Source organism: Prionailurus viverrinus, chromosome B1 (genome assembly GCF_022837055.1).
Source record: "Prionailurus viverrinus isolate Anna chromosome B1, UM_Priviv_1.0, whole genome shotgun sequence".
NCBI classification, from domain to species: Eukaryota; Metazoa; Chordata; class Mammalia; order Carnivora; family Felidae; genus Prionailurus; species Prionailurus viverrinus.
The window spans coordinates 30651469-30663972 of record NC_062564.1 but is presented as its reverse complement, the minus strand read 5'-3'; the positions used below and the strand labels follow the sequence as shown (position 1 = coordinate 30663972).

Below are 12504 nucleotides of genomic sequence, written 5' to 3'. Positions count from 1 at the left end.
GTGCAGACGAGGTAAGGTGCTATCACATTGCCCCTGTGCGCAGCTGGCTACAGCAGCAAGAGATGGAGTAAATGGTGGACCAGCGGGATGTGAGGAGGGCCCTATGCAAAGGAGAATTTCTTTAAATGTTATTTTTTATTTTTGAGAGAGCACAAGCAGGGAAGGGGCAGAGAGAGAGGGAGACAGAGGAGCTGAATGAAGCAGGCTCTGTGCCGACAGCAGTGAGCCAAATGTGGGACTTGAACTCACGAACCGTGAGATCATGACTTGAGCTAAAGTAGGTCGCTCAACTGACTGAGCCACCCAGGTGTCCCATAAGGAGAATTGCCAATGGATGTCTCAAGTACAAGAGGGAGAAGACATTTCACTTTGCACCCTAGGGGCATGGGCTAGGACCTTTGACTAAAGTGACAGACACAGATTTTACCTCGATCAACTAGCCCTATCCAGATTGGCAATGGGAGATAGAAAAAGAGGGGGTTAATATACAGAAAAATCAGAGTAAATAGAATACACTGGGTATGATGTTAAAAAAAATCCAAATGCCACAGTTACTGAAATAAATGTGAACATCTAAATTTATCAGTTAAAAGACAGATTAGCATAATGGATTTTTTAAAATCCAGCTATGTGCTATTTATAAAAGTCATACTTACACATTAAGAATTTAAAAATGGAGGGGCGCCTGGATGGCTCAGTTGGTTGAGCGTCCAACTTCAGCTCAGGTCATGATCGTGTGGTTCACGAGTTTGAGCCCTGCATCGAGTTCTTTGCTGATAGCTCAGACCCTGGAGCCTGCTTTGGATTCTGTGTCTCCCTCTCTCTGCCCCTCCCCCTCTAACACACACACACACACACACACACACACTCTCTCTCTCTCTCTCTCTCTCTCTCTCTCCCCCCTCTCTATCTCTCTCTTTCTCTCTCTCTCAAAACTAAACATTAAAAAAAATTTTTTAAAGAATTTAAAAATGGAACAAGTTATATCAGAAAAATAGTAAAAACTGCAAGGCAATATCAAAAGTTAGAATATCTATTTTTTAATGCTTGTTTATTTATTTCTTTTGAGAGAGAAAGCATGAGCTGGGGAGGGGCAGAGAGAGAGGGAGAGAGTGAATCCCAAGCAGTCTCTGTGCTGTCATTACAGAGCCCACTGCAGGGCTCAGTCCCACGAACCATGAGATCATGACCTGAGCCAAAATCAGGAGTCAGACCCTTCGACTGAGCCAGCCACGTGCCCCAGAATATCTATTAATATGAGCCAAAACACACTCTTAAACAAATAATACTATTAATTCAGTAAGTATTTAGTTTGTTTAGAACTGAAAAGTCTTAAATAACAGTAGCTTAAAATTGATAAAAGTGGATAACTTTAATGCTCATAAAATGAAAAAAAGTGTCAGAAAATAGGCAGTCCTGGGCTGGGATTTCAAATTTTACCAACACATATCAGGTTGAGAGTTGGAATCTCCCCAGAAAGACATACACCCTATGGTCACTTCAGATGTGGGTGTAGAGGACAAGGAAGAACTTTCCAGAGAAGGAAGGCAGACACTAAAGAGAAAATGACTGGCAAGAAGTAGAATCGGAATCTAATCAAGGAATTTTGTGTACCACAGAGAGTAGGATGCTTTCCCCAGCCCTGTCCAGCAACACTTGTCCAGCCATTGAGCAGTGATGGCTGTGCCTCTTCTATTCTTCCATTTTTAGAATGGGAGTTTTTCTGGAGGTCACCCACCCTGTTCCTGATACTTTGCTGTATATTGGGCATATGCATATGAGACATATATTTATCCAGTTAGTTCATAAATCATGAAAACACAAAGTCACGTTCAAATCTGAAGGAAAGGACTGTGCACAAACTAAGGATCTTGGGCCTTGACCTTAAAATAGTCAATGAATGGGACTTTGGGTTGCATCCTTTGGAGAGAGGGTGGTTTTCTTTCAAGTATGAAAAGAAGCCCCCCTCTTAGCCTTATTGTCCATTACCCATCTCAGAACTTATATATGCTAATTTTTGTCTGATATTTTTCTTTCTACAAAAACTTCCATTCCTCTGTGTGGGAGAGGGAGTGGACTGTTCCTCCAATGTCTATTGTCCCTTTGAACCATAGTAATATATATATACACATATACATACACACACACACTATATACACTATATATTATATATATATATATTTAGTGTATATATGTAATATATATATTATAGTGTATATATGTAGTGTATATATATATACACTATATATATAGTAATATATATACAATATATATAGTAAAATACATATATATCCAACCAAAATAAATATTGTGTTTCCCAGCATCCCTTGTAGCTAAAGACATTTGGTTAGGTTCTTACCAGTTGGATACAAACAGAAGCTTGTGCCATTTCCAAGAAGTGCCCTCTTTCTTGATCGCCAGAATGTGGGTATAATTGTTAAAGTTCCAGCAGGCATCTGGGACCTTGAGGAGATCTTGGGGATGGGAGCTCAGTATGATAGAGATACAAGATAAAAAGAGGCAGAGTTCTTGTCACTAAGGAATAAGCATATCAGCCCTGGATAACTGCCTATAATTTTTCCCCCAAGGGATAACATATTATTTATTTTTGTGTAACTTAATTTATATCTAGCATCAACATTCTTCTCAGCAGTGGAAAATTTAATTAATTCAATGAAAACTCAGAATAACACACATATTAGGCTGCTAGAAATTGTAACACAGCTCATTGAAGCTCTGTTTATTTTTTTCAGTCTTTTTTCGATCATCTCAATAGTTTTTATTACCATGTCTTCTTACCCATTAATCTTTTCTTGTGCAGTGAAGTGTCTGCTATTAATTCTATCAACAGAACCTATTTTATCCTAGATATTGTATTTTTCCTTTATAGAAGTTTTATTTAGGTCTTTTAAACATTTTTCCAGGTCTCTACTTAACCTATTCCAGGATTCCACTACTTTCTTGAAGATGTAGAACTGTTTTAATGTTCTCAACTAATTCTATCATTTATGTAATAGAATCTGTTTCTATTGATATTCTTCCTCATTATGGGTCATTTTGTTCTGCTTTTTGTATGCCTCTAATTTTTGATTGGATGCCAGACATTGTGAATTTTACACTGTGCTGGATTATGTTTCTATAAATATTTTTTGAGCTTTTTTTGAATGTCGTTATTTGAAAGTAGTTGATTCTTTGAGGCTTGCTTTTAATGTTTGGAAGGTGGAACCAGAGAAGCCTATAGTCTAGGGCTAACTCTGCTCCACCACTGAGATATTACCCTTCTGAGTGTTTTACTTAATGCTTCATGCATTCACCGCTATTCCTTTTTTTTTTTTTTTTCTAGTGAGAACACAAACTATTCCTGGTCCTGAGTAAGTTCAAGAGATTTTTCCCTCTTCTCCTTTCAGGTGTTTCTTTCTTCCCCTTTGGTAGTTTCCTTACACACATGCACTGGGCGATGTTCAGCAGAAGATCTGAGGGAGGTCATCTGCACATCTCCAGAACTTGGCTTCTGTGCACCTCTCTGTGATACTTGGTTCTGTGACTACTCACTGGTTTAGCCTCTCTGGATCCCTAACTCTCTTAACCCCACCAGACTGGCTCCACCTGGGTTCTCCTCCTGCACCACAGCCTGGAAACTCTATCCAGGCAGTAAACTGAGGTATCTTCTTCATTTCCCTTCTTTCATGGATTATTGTCCTGTGTGGCCTGATGACAATGTCTGAAAACTATTGTTTCAAATATGTGTCCAAATTTTTAGTTGTTTCAGATAGGACGATAAACCTAGTTCCTTTCACTTCAGTTAGCCAGAAGCAGAAGATTTTATGTTCTTTCTAAATAGAGCACAATAGGCGTAATTCGAATAGTATAGTTAACCAGTGTAATCCTAACTAAATATGCCCACTAGATTTTAATTATATGTTTATGATTCTAAATAACCATCCAGGAATCAATGCATTTGATGCATTGTAGTTTTCCTGGGTACAAGAAAATAGCCCATTGTACATTTTTTGTGATGCTATAAGGTTATGTTATATTCAGCCACTGAGGAAACAGATTTTATTTGAGGACTCGTTAACAAAGGATCAGCTTCTCTCCCAGAGCTGTAACTGGGCTCATCAGTAGTTAATAGGTTTAATTAGTGAGCTGGTTCTTAGATGTTGACATTAACTCTCAAAGTCTAGCTACACTCATACACACACACACACACACACACACACACACAGTTAAAAATAGAATTATTTCTCCAACTGGATGGAGAACTTTCTGAGCATATAAATAGGGAAAGCATACATATCATCCAGACTTTTGGTCCTACTCTTTGGTTCTAAGTTCCATCTTGATTCTCCCGCAGACCCTACTCAGGATGCTGCTTTTTATGTCTTTTTTTTACATGTCCTATTTTCACATTATTTTTACTCAGTATAGTTCAGACTTCAAAGATGATATAATAAAAGGAGCACTGAAATCAGACAGATCTGAAAAAGTTTGTTTTGTATTTTACTGACGATGTGGTCACTGCACATTACCTTATCATCTAGTTTTGTTCATTATTCATCACGTAGTCTTTGTTTATTTCATCTATAAAATGGAATATTACCTACATCACAGAGTTGTTGAAAGAACTAAACAAGATAATTTAACGCATGTAAAAGCATGCACTGAAGTGTTTTACAGAATATGTGTGTTAAATAAATGTTGATGAACTTCCATCTTTTCTACTGAATATTCTTTTTACTATTTCACCTTCTGTGTTTTTAAAGAGAACCGTCCAAAGAAAATAGCCAAAATAAGGATACAAATAAGAATCATCTTAGTATTTGAAGGGACTACAAAGTAAGCACTATAAATAACATCCATATGTTATTTATAAGGATGCTCTAAATGCATTTTAAACACTATCCGCCTTTGATGCAATATCACTCAAATGCAAATATCAGATAAAATAATCCATAGAAAATGCCAACTCAGGAAGTAGGAACTGCAGCTTCTGAAATAAGCATGCCAATGTCCAAGAAGTCACTTCAGAAATACTTTTGGCTTTATGATATTTCTATCCAGGCTTGCATCTAATGCAGGAGGTAATGAAAGGTCATTTGAGTTGTCTGTCAAAGCAGCCAAGAACTTTTATTGCTCTTCTCAGAGTAGAGCCAAGGACTTAATCCTCATCCATAAAATGAACACATTTGATTATATAACTTCCAGCTGTAAAAATTGCACGATTAACTAATTATTCATTATAGAGGTCTAGCCCTTTAAATTGATCTCAGATGAATCAATTTATGTCAATTCAAGCCTGGTGAAACCAAGCCATAAAGAAAAAAGTTTGTCTTGCATTTTATCTTAGCTTTATAAATAGTGCACTACAAAAGTATTAATAGTAATAATAATAACAATAATAATTGATGAGGATATTTTATCCTAAAGGTAATTTTGAGGTTTATGGAGTATTCAATAGTTTCCCCTATATAAACTGTGTTTATGAGATGCAGATAGCAGGAAGAAGTAAAAAAAAAAATAAGAAGAGAGACTCTCAGAATCTTCTTCCACCATTACTTAGCACCATCTTCTTTCTGCTGGCAATGACAAATATAATATTTTTCCCCCCTCTCATGATAGTCCTTTTTCGTCAAATAAGAACAAATCCCTTATCTTTGGGCTGAATTTTTCCAGCACTGAGCATTTCCATCCAGTATGTTCCACTAAGAGAAGGAGGAAGGAAGAACAGATAGAGAATCTCTCTTCCAACATCCTAACACCACTTTTGGCATTTCCTCAGTGGCATATGTGATGTGGCTTTGTCCAGAATGCCTCCAATAAAAAACTACTCTCAACCTTGGATGTCTGAAAGAAGTAGGAGGAAAACATTAGAGAAAGTGTTTCTCCAGCAGCCATTACTTTTCTTTTTTCTTTGTTCTCTTTTCTTTTCTGTTTTCCTTTCCTTTCCTTTCCTTCCCCTTCCCTTCCCTTCTCTCTTCTCTTCTCTTCTCTTCTCTTCTCTTCTCTTCTTTCTCTTCTCTTCTCTTCTCCTTTTCCCCATTACCTTTCTAGAACAAATTAGCAGTGTTGCATTTCTTCTGATTCCCTGGTGTTATTTTTTTTATAGCACTCGAGGCAAGTTTTAGCACCTGCTATCACTGAAGCCATGCTATCCTGAATAGCCACCAGCATAATTATGAATTCTTAGAAGGCAAATGGACACATGAGCCTGACTGAAAATCTGTACTATCCTTTTCTCCGGGTAAAGGCTCTCGTAGTTTTATCTAAATGTACGAAGACCACCCCATGACAATCAATCTAATTATGGGCACAGAAGGCGATGCAAATTGTATCTATATCACCATGACTGTTTCCTTGTTAACCAACACACTTTTCAATGACACCGAAAGGATCCTGTTGAAAGAAAATTGGATAAGAGAAGTCCGAATGTTTCTCAAATATTTTAAGTGTGTAATTGAATGTGACCACATTAACATTAGAGTCAATCTTTGTATTTAAAACTACTAGTTTGTGGAAAATTTTATGACAACAAATTTGCTTGTTGTGATTCACAGTCAGTCAGTCAATCAATAGCTTTCATTTTATCTTGAAACAAAGGATGATTGCACAGAACTGGGCAATACTCTAGGGAAGGCCGTTCAGTTCAAACATGTTTCTGCTAGGGACTAAAATGTATGATCACATGAAAGAATGTTAAATGTTCATTTAACAGATATTTATCAAGTAACTGCTATGTGTCAAAACTGTTATTGATTACACTCCAGTGGGGGAAAAAACAGACAAAATCTCTGCCCTTATAATGCTCCCTTGTAGGGTCTTGCGGGAGAGACAGATATTAGATATTTACAAACCCAAATAAAAATACAATTATTAAAAAACAGGCTGCTGTGAAAAAGAACAAGTTTAGTTTTCTATTTGGAGTTGCTTTGGGGAGAGAAGTCATACAAATTCTTCCTGAGAAAGAAACATTTAAATCAAAACTTCAAGGAGGAATAGGAATTAACCAAGAAGAATGTTCAAGGGAAGACATCCAGGCAGAAGAAACGTCAACACCACCAGTAGTGCTCAGAGATTCAAGTTTCACCAACAGAATCAACAACCATCAGGTGTGATAATTGTTGTATTGTGTTTCTAAAAATTGGAAATTTCCCAGATGACATCAGGGAATTGGATCATCCTTGTGTATGGAATCCACAATGAAACACTCCAGTGATTCTTTTGACTGGATAAATTTTGACATTTATAATAGCTAAAAATAAACTCTAGCAAGACTTGTCCATCTGATTTCACAGAAATTAAAGCAGCAGCTTCTATTTAAGATTATATTGTCAGACATAGAAGTCTTGCCAATAGAATTAGAAAACCTAAGGAAATACCCAATTAATATCTATAGATCTTTCAGATGTATGAAAGGGCATGCAGACTGATACGTTCTATAAAAGAGGACTACATTGCCATTCAAAATCAACTTTAAAAATGCTCAAGAAGTCTTATAAAGAATGCAGTTACAGTCCAAATTCTGTGGAGTTACATCTCAAATTTCTGCAAAAGACACAGAGATGTCTAAGCTGTATTATATATAACAATAGAACTATCTATCCCTCAATTAAGTTGAAGAATTTGTAGACTTATCTTTATTAACTTCATTACATTATTTTCTTTTATTATTAAAAACAAGTTTTTAAGTTTATATTTGAGAGAGAGAGAGTGTGTGTGTGTGTGTGAGTGGGAGAGGGGCAAAGAGAGACGGAGACAGAATCCGAAGCAGGCTCCAGACTCCGAGCTGTCAGTATGGAGCCCGATGGGGGACTCAAACACATGAGCTGTGAGATCATGTCCTGAGCTGAAGTCAGACACCTAACTGACTGAGCCACCCAGGTGTCCCACTTCATTACATTTTTTTTTTAAAACATATACCTTTTTAAAAATTTTAAAAAAATATGTATTAGTTTTTGCAAGAGAGAGATGGAGAGCAAGTGTGGGGGGTGCAGAGAGAGAGACGGAGACAGAGAATCCCAAGCTGTCAGCCAGATGTGGGCCTCAAACTCACGAAATGTGAGATCATGACCTAAGCTGAAATCAAGAGTCAGACACTTAACTGACTGAGCCACCCAGGTGCTCCTAGAAAAACATTTTCCAAAGGATGTTCCATAGAACACTAGATTCAAAGTATATTAATAGATGTTACTTTAAAATGCATAAAGTACTAAGTTCAAGTAAAAAGCGTTACTGCAAACACTTTTCAGATCTCCTAATATACTAATGTTCACTGAAAATATAAAAAAGGGGATTCAGTATGTAGTATTTCTCAGACACATGTATCTAAGGAATGCTTTCCTATGAATTATCAATGGAAATAGGCATCCTGTGGTACGGTCTTTGGAAATGCCATACTAATGGAAAAGTACAAGTTGAATTAGTGGAACAAACATAGAGATTATTTTACATGGAGTTTTACAAAATATTAGTAAACAAAAACTTTCAAGTTTCATTATTCAAATGTAATATTTAAGGGAAAAAAGAGCTGATACCATTAAAAACTAATAATGATTATTAATAATATCCTCGCCCCAGCCAAGCTCGTGCAGACTTAAATGAGGACATATGAGGCCATTACAACATGTCATGATGATCTGTGCTGCACCTACCTTTGATTTATGACAAAATTCACCCTTTGTTAGAAGCTATTACACTAGGCCAATTTATTTTCGGCCATTGTAGTTACATGTCACAAGGTGTAAAAGGGCACATTGGCAGAGATAGTACAACCATATTTATCAGTCTCGAGTGTCTTTTTTCCAATGTTAGTAGACAAGAACATGCCATGTCTGAAGTTTAATATCTACTCTAGAACTATCCGCCATTTGTGAACTATGCCTTCTGAAATCTCCCGAAATTAAGGAACAAAGCAGTTCCATTTCTAGTTAGAATGTAAAGTTTCTGATGGACCATTTCTCCCATGAAAACAACTAGACAAAACTGGATAATTTGGAGGGCTTCACATGCAGACTAGGCAAAAATACTAAATCCAGAGAGGAAGAAGCTCTTTCTAGGTGAGCAGAAATTGGTAGCTATTCACCAGTGTTCTCTTTCCCACAGGGACAAATTGAAGCAACCATATCTGGGTATGAACAGAAAATTTCGCTTGCCAAAGTAGATAGATTCTTGGAGACAGAAGAGAAACCAGCACAGCTTTTAACAGCTGTGCAAAACGGAAATGACAGATTGAAATCTAGAGAAGTCTCAAACACACAGCCAGTTTTTACCACATGCCTGTTTTCCCCTAGAGGATTTTTGTTGAGTATTGGGAATCAGAGAATGTGGGGGCCGAGCTAGAAAGACAGAGCAAAATCCTGTGCTCTCACAGTGTTTAGAAGTCAAGGTGTTGCTTGAGGGAAGGGTATGGAATAATTTCAAGATAGGTGCCATTCTCTTAAACCAAAAGTAAACGAAAATTAATGAAAACTTGCAGTCTGGTTCTGATTCAGCTAAAATTCTGATTGGCATAACTGATCAACTTCTGAAAAGAAAGAAAATGTATTTTTTTGAGGGAAAAGAACATCATCTTTAGGACTTAGAATTTTATTATATACATATTTTTTGGCATATGGTAACAACATTAAGAAAATGTGAAGCAGGAAAATATAACACGTGCTCAAAAGAATAATTAGCAAGTAGAAGCAGACCCACAAATGACCCAGATTTTAGAATTGGTAGACAAAATCTTAAAAATACTATTACAAATATGTTAAGACATTTAAGATCTCCAAAAAAGAACTAAATATACACTGTAGAACTGAGAACATAATATCCAAAATTAAGAACACACTGGATGGGTATAATAATGGACTAGACTTAGCAGAAGCAAGGATCAGTAAACTGGAAGATAGGATAATAGAAAAATGTAAATTGAAGTACACAATGAAAAAAGACTTTAACTACAACAAGAGAACAAAGCATAAGAGACATATAGGATGCTATCAGAGAGCTTGTGTAGTAGGAATTCTATGTGTAGATATATGTGTATTAGGAATTCTAACAGAAAAGAGGGAAAGTTGTGCAGAAATAAAATTTGAAGAAATAAGTCACGGCTTTTCCAACACTGATTAAAAAATCAAATCACAGATTTATGAAGCTCACTGAATATCAAGTTAATACAGATAAAACCACACAGTATAGTCAAACAGCTGAGAAACAAAGACTAAAAGGAAAATATAAAAGCAGCCAGAAAATAAAGATACATTATCAGGGAAGCAGCAGTAAGATTTTAGTTGACTTCTTAACAGAAACGGAGAAGCCAGAAGACAATGGGACAACAAAGGAGTGGAATAATTCTACATGGCAAAAATATTTTTCCCAAATGAAGGGAAAATACAAGTATTGTCACAACAATTGAGAATAATTAGTAGTCACTTAGTATTTGCTGGAAAATGAGGGAATTAAATGAATTTTTATGGTTTCTTCGTGAAGACAAATTATGTATTTGGGATGGACTTCATGATTGGTAATTAGGACTATTACATTGCAAAAAATGCATTTTTAAAGTTTGGAGATACTTTTACAATATAAATTTGATCACAGTCAAACCTTTCAAAAAAGGACAAGAATTGGAAAAGACGTAAAAGAAAAATAGCCAACATTTGCAAAGTTATGTAGAATTGATGTCATACAATGTGAGAGGAGGTATAAATTGGTACTTTTTTGAAAGGTAATTAACTTGAGTTTTGATATGCTTCAAGAAATATTTCTCCCTCATGGATATATCTTAAGAAAATAATTAAGAACGTTCACAAATGCTCACGTACAAACTGGCTTGGCACAGTGTTGTTTGGAAAAGAACACTGGGGGAAAAGCAAACGTCTGTCTCCTTTTAAACATTTTTGCCCAGTGACCTATTAAGAAACATGCACTTACCCTCTTATAGGAAAGAACAAAATCACTACAAGATTGGGAAAGGTTTCTTTTTTCTTTCTTTTTTTTTTTTTTTTTTTTTACACTGGATATAGTGCCGTTATGAAAAATTAGGTTTCCATTAAAAGGAAGAGGAGGAAAAATGCTGTTGGGTAGCTGCATGCCGGTTTCTGTCCCATCGGTCAGAGGAAGTCGTTTTTGTGAGGATTTGAGTTGTGCTATGAAAATAGCACTTGGAGATCTTGAGTACCAAGATAAGGTTCTTGGATTTTATTCTCAAGGTCTAATTGAACCAGTGAAGGGTTTTATGCAAGGGGCTAATATGATGCATCTGTTACTTGGCGGAGATTAATTTGGTAGTGAGAGGAATAATTTGGAAGAGGAAGAGGGTGGAGATGGGAAAAGCAGCCCAGAATGTGGACATATAACCTGTCTTGGCATCAGGATATACTTCCTGAGTTCAAAGTGTGGCAGGAGAACATGGGAAAAGTGGACGGGGATGAGGAGGACTGATCAATTGGCCACAAAATACATATTTCATGGTAAGCTACTAGAATTCATTCTTTTCATTGCATAGTTTCAGTCTCCAGATGTATTCTTGTGCAATTTAAATGCTTCTATAATCTCAAAAACACAACTGTCATGTTCAGCAACAGTCAACACAATCGGGTGTCTACAGAATGACTAGATGTTCAGAACTTTAAAAAATATAGAAAATCAAAACCTGTAGAAATTCGCAAAAATAAAAAATGCCTTGATGCCTCTAATGTCTCAACTTCTATACTTGGCATTCTAATTTTATTTTAGATTCTACTGCACACAAAAAAGTTAATAAACCACATATTTGTAACTTTGAGACCAAGTTTAATGTGATGTTTGGAGAAGTTACTAGATTGCTAGATAGCAGAAGTTTCACTGTGACTTTATTCAGTTGAGACTATCTGACACTGATTTGATTTGATTTCTTAAAAGAGCATGTTGAAATCCATGACAGTCATGTTTTTTAGGGAGAATTTAATACCACAAAGAACTAAGAAAATCTGGGTCTGTGGAAATTCTTCACTTGACCTCTACTAACCTACCACCCACCCCAAAGTAATACTCCACTAATTTTTTTTCTCTTAAATTGTGACAGCGGATAATGTAGTCTATGGTTCAAACACAGCTATAGAACACAAAAATCAGTCAGGCACTAAGATTATTGCAGTTTTTAGCCTATTTGCTAACATTTTCCTTCTGTTGCATGTTGGCTTTTTCTTCTTTCACTGGCCCTCACTTGATTTTGAGAGAGCCTGCATTGTACCCTTTTCTTTCAAGCTTACGAGCAAGGGGAGGATCCGTTTTGAAGTTCCAGAGAAGAGTACCCTACCCAATGGACGTGATGATGTATTTGCTGAAAATATAAGGCATGCTTAAAAATGATTAATACCTGTTTTTATCAGGCTTCCTGAACTCCTAACTTCACACCTTTAATATCAACTAGTGAGCCAGTAAAAGTGATGTGAAAGGATGAGAAAATAGATAATTTCCTTAGAGAGAATAATCCTTTTGCTAATAATTGAATTCTCTCTACCATACATGTCTTTCTTAGCG

General features: G+C 36.3%; 1 long non-coding RNA gene across 2 annotated transcripts in view; it reads left to right on the top strand.

Annotated features, from left to right (window-relative positions):
• Positions 1–12504, top strand: part of LOC125163315 (uncharacterized) — a 215990-nt gene that overhangs the window by 185841 nt on the left and 17645 nt on the right. The window contains exon 5 of one of the 2 annotated variants that reach the window (XR_007151402.1): positions 6107–6455. The exons of the other annotated variant lie outside the window; for it this stretch is intronic. This is a non-coding gene — a long non-coding RNA (uncharacterized LOC125163315). Of the gene's footprint in view, positions 1–6106; positions 6456–12504 lie in introns of those variants that run through there. 2 annotated transcript variants of the gene reach the window in all.